The sequence below is a fragment of the Panthera pardus genome, unplaced genomic scaffold, assembly GCF_024362965.1.
Source record: "Panthera pardus isolate Hobbes unplaced genomic scaffold, ASM2436296v1 HiC_scaffold_12, whole genome shotgun sequence".
Classification (NCBI taxonomy): Eukaryota; Metazoa; Chordata; class Mammalia; order Carnivora; family Felidae; genus Panthera; species Panthera pardus.
In genome coordinates this window covers 89,892,650-89,897,625 of record NW_026526677.1, presented here as the reverse complement: position 1 = coordinate 89,897,625, position 4,976 = coordinate 89,892,650, and the positions used below count along the sequence as shown (strand labels likewise).

Below are 4,976 nucleotides of genomic sequence, written 5' to 3'. Positions count from 1 at the left end.
ATACTTAATTGCATTTACATATAAACACCAAGGATCTCATTTTCATACAGTTTTAAAACATGGTTTTATGTGTTTTGAGTTTTCCATAAATGCCACTGTTATGTAATTCAAGGGAAGTTTGCATTTTGGCTTGTATGGAAATTTAGCAAGCTCCGTTAATCATTCTGAAAAGTCCTATTTCCAATGGCAATACCACTTATGGCCTTTGAACGCCCATTGCCACACACTCGTCAGGTGTAGAATCATCATTTAGAATATTTACTCCATAAACCATTTTCCAGGAACTTCTTTTCTCCAGATTTATTCAACCCACTGATCTATCCTGCTCTTATCAACACGCTAAACACCCTCAATTACATTTATTAACGTGGCCTACAATTTTTATTTACATGTTCATGTCCCAGCTTTTAAACCGTGAATTTCCTTAAGAACAAAGACTATGCCTTATTCATTTTGATATCTTTAACATCTTGCATGGTACCCAAAATGGAGAAAGTACTTAGGACATGTTTAGTGAGCATATGAATTCATCCTTGCGTTTGTCTTCTGACAAGTATTTATTTAGCATTTACCATGTGTATCACTTCTCGGCCTCTTGGTTAAGATCATATATATGTATATATCATATACATATACCGTGTATAAAATAATGCCAGATGGTAGGAATATTTCAGGGAGCGAATCAAATGTGGTCTCTGATCTCATGGGGCTTAAACTCTAATCAGAGAGAGAAAAAAGTATTATTTACACAATTTTTAGTTCTGATAAGCATTGTCATCCATTATACAATTGACAAGTATAAGGTTCTATGAGAGTGGATAAAGGGAGAACCCGATTTAGGCTCAAAGAGAAATAGGAAATTATATTGAAGTGTATCAGCTACCTACTGTTGCATAACAAATCAACCCAAAGTTAGTGGCTTAAAATAACCACCATTTATCATTGCCCACAAGTCTGTAGATCAACTGAAAGGTCCTGTGGGTCTGGCCCGGGCTCTGATCTCAGCCAGGCTTCCTCGTGAGTTTGTGGGCCAGGTTGGTTGGTCTGGGATGGCCTCAGCTATGATCCTCCAGGAGGGCAGACCAGGGTCATTCACGTGGTGATGGTGGGGTTCCAGGATAGCAAGCAGAAGCCTGCAAGGCTCAGGCTCAGAACTGGCACAACATTTCTTCTGCAGGATTCTATCGATCAAGGCAGGTTGCATGGCCACCTCAGATTCAAAGGGCAGGAAAAGAGAATCCGGCTTTCAATGGAAAGAGCTGCAAAGTCACATGGCAAAAAGTGCAGCTAGAGGAGGGGTGGAGAATTATGGTCATTTTTGTGATCAGCTGTATCAAGTTAAGACCAGAAGAACAAGAAGGAGGCAACCAGACAGACGGGGAAGAGAATTGTGATCGGCATGTAAAGACCCTAAGGCAGAAAGAAGCATGAACGTTCCCAGAAGTCAAGAAAGCCAGAGAGGCAATGTGCTGAGTGAGAGAAAGAGCTGTATAAAAGGGGTCTGCTAAGGAGGGAGGGGCCACATGCCAAAGAGCCGTGTAATATAGCCACGTTAAGAGCCTGGGCCTTTCTCCAGGAATATATTGTTAGCACAAGAGGGACATGTTTAGAGCTTATACATATATATCTCTCTTACCTTATGAGTGGACCACATCTCAGATGAGTTAAATTAGTAGCTCTGGGACCAGGTACCTGCAGTAGTAAAACTTTCCCAGGTCATTCCAAGATGCAGGCAAGGTGGAAACTCTCTGTGTTAGAGAGAGGCAACACGTAGGAAGTTATTACCACCTGCTGTCTAGGTGAGAGAGGATCGTGGCTTGAATTAGCATACTTAGTGAACGAATGAATGATGGATTAAATGAGTGAGTGAATGAGTGAATGAATGAATGATTAAATGAGTGAGTGAGTGGACAATTAAATGAGTGAGTGAATGAATGAAATCAAACCTAAGTGAGAGGCCTAGGATCTACAGTAAAACTGCTTTGTTTCAAGCCACAGCTCCATCACATACCAGCTCGGTGACCTTGGACACCCTACCGACTCTCTCTGAGCCTTCCACATCTTCGTGTCCAAGATGAGGAGCGCAATCATACCTACCTGTGCGATGTGTTATGAGAACTAATGAGGTGATCCTCCCAGGGTATCGAACGCTGTGCCGGGGGCACGATAGGCACGCAGTAAACATTAGCCACCGTTACAATCGTCGGTAAATGGATGATATCTGGAGCAGTGCGTCGTCTCATGCGGTGAACAGCTTCATCCCCAACAGTCTCCCAGAGGACACTCTATTCCAATTACAACTGTGCTGTGCAGCCCTGAGTTTGCTCATGTGGTTGCGATTAAGCCAAGGCGTGAGCTGGGACCAGATATTGTCCACTTCTGCTTGGCGTGCCATCGACCCCCAGGCTGTTCCTCCTCGGGTCTCATGCTCTGTCATCTGGCTTCAGCCCATCTGGGGGAGGACAGGGAGAAGCCAGACAGCCGTGAATCTTGCTGTCTGCTCGCGATGTCTGCTGTCTAGGGAGGTCTAAGAGGAGCTCCTGTCAGGGGAAATGTATGGCTCGGTAGCAGAGGCGGATGCCCTTTGGCTGTGCCAGAGCTCAGGGTCAGCTGAAATCCTTCCAGAGACAGCAGGGCCCAGTTGGGGCCTGGATTTACCACACACTCCTGTGGAACTCAAGGTGATAAGCAAAAGGGAAAAGGAGGGCGCTGCAGCCTGAGCCAGAGCTGTTTCTGTGCGTGTGCAGCTGGGGACGGGGGTACAGCTCAATTCACAAGAAAGAGGTGATCTTGCACCATTCTATGTAAAGAACTGTTTCGACTAAAGTACATGTTTTAAGGAGGCTTACACAGAAGCTAGAACACTGAGCTATCAGAATGGCGATGGTGGTTGTCTCTGAGTAGGAAGATTAGGGATGTTTTCATTGTCTTCACCCTTGTTCTTGATATTCTCATGGGTTACCAATAAGCCCATATTTTAATACCCCTCCCCCCCAAAAGGTGGACATTTAAAAATCAAATGTCAAGTGTCACAGGGGTTTGCCCTGCATTCTTCCTGGATTGATGAATTGCTCTTCATAATTCTAGAGTGCAGTTCTGGAGAAAAAAGGTTTCACTCCCAACCAGTCCCAATTTACTCCATTTGGGTGTATTGGATAAATACGTGACCCCCAACAAAGCAGACGCACAGTCTCCCTGCCTTTCTCCCCTTAGGCCTCCTCTCCATCAGCCCTTGACACTCAAGATTTGCTGTACCCATTCCTTAGGGCTCGAGAGCCCGGTTTATGGTGTTAAGAGGTGAGTTGAATGTAAATCAGACACGTCTCAGTAATGTAACATTTACCGGATCCTCAACTCAAGTTCATCATCTCTCAAATGAAGATAAAGCTAGTATCTGTTTCACAGGCTGTTTGTGAAAATTAAGTGAGATACTAGATATAAAGCACTTAACAGTGCCTGGCATACGGTGACATTTAAAGAATGATTATCCCTAGCCCAGTCTCTCTCACTATAAGGCACGTGACGTTGACTGTAATCGCTGGGCTCTGGTCGGTTGCCCACTAGGAAATATAAACATGAAATAAAAACTAAGTCAAATAATAAAAGCAGGCCAGTTTTTATTATGCCAGTATGTGCCTTGGTGACATCACGTCGGTGGCATTGGCAAACACCAAGTGTTTTCCAAGGAATCTGAGTGCAGAGGACCTGCCCCAAATATCTCCCCACCTGTTAAGATTTCCTGCCTGAAACTGACGGTGGTTAGGAGCAGAGCTTTGAAGACAGACCTTGGTCCGCACCCTCTTTCCCCTCCTGATAGCTGTGGGACTTGAGCAAGCGGCTCTGAGGGTTTTTATCTCTCCCGGGGGTAATGACACCTACCTTGGAGAGCTGAGGGGCATGTACTGTGGTCTGTGCTGTCGTCCGGCAGGTGCCCTAGAACCACCCCAGGGGCTTCCTCACTTCTCTCGGGCTCTGATCCCATGGCGACTTCTTGGCAGGCTTTCTCGGCTCACCCTGCATAAAACAGAGGCTCTCCCCCACCTCCAACCCTGCTGAACTTTTCGCCAGTGTTCTTACCTGCACCTGAAATTTCACATGCATGTACTAATCACCTCTCAGAATTTCAGTACCATGAGGACAGGGTGGTTGCATGTTGTATTTGATGCTTTACTAATACATGGCATGTAGCAGACACTCTATAAGCATAAAGGACCAGATTAATTAACTAATTTTGTCAAGGAGAGCAGGATCTTTGAGAAAGGAGGATAGATGAACACCACAGCATGATGTGGGAAGAAGTCCTGATTGGTCTCAGTCAATAATTACTCACTGATACAACACTGGCCTAGGACATTGCTCTCGGGGCCTCAGTTTCCCCATCTCTCAAATAAAGACCATACCGTACTTACCTCAAACAGCTGGTTGAAGGATAAATTTCAACCGTGGAAACACAACTGCCTTAAACACTGTCAATCACCACACAAAAATGAGATGTTAGCATCATTTATTTCAAAAGAACACAGCAGTGTATTTCCTGGGTGACACCCTAAAAAGAGAAAGAAAAAAAAAAAAAAGGTCCAGTCAGAATGGGACAAAGGAGAACGTTTCATTTGGGATCAGTGTCTGGTTTGAAACCTTGCTGCCTCTACCTGAGTCACCCAACGCTCCCTCACTCCCTCAGTCCAGCCTCACAGCTGCACCAACATTGCTGAGAGCTGGTCTCTGGAAGCCTCCATCTGCCCTCGCCAGCAACGCGCCTTTGGCACATCCAGCCCAGGGTTAGTAATGGGATACAGAGCTTCTCGCTGGGCGAAGCAGGGTTTACGTCAGGAGTTGTCGCTTCCTGGTGGTTGCCTGGTGACCCTAATGGAAAATGAGCTGTGGCAACAATACCACAGAAACCACTCCCTCAGCTGGCGAGCTCCTCGGAAAGCCCTAGTGCCATGGGAGGGGGAGGGGGCTGCTTCCAGATGACT

At 45.7% G+C, this 4,976-nt stretch overlaps 1 long non-coding RNA gene across 1 annotated transcript; it reads right to left on the bottom strand.

Moving 5' to 3' along the window:
- Window positions 1-649: 649 nt before the first annotated feature.
- LOC109250359 (uncharacterized) lies at window positions 650-4,602 on the bottom strand. The gene is made up of 3 exons (XR_002073001.2): window positions 2,098-4,602; window positions 1,637-1,746; window positions 650-1,259 (listed from the first exon to the last, which is right to left on the bottom strand). It is a non-coding gene; the product is annotated as an uncharacterized LOC109250359 (long non-coding RNA).
- Window positions 4,603-4,976: the final 374 nt, after the last annotated feature.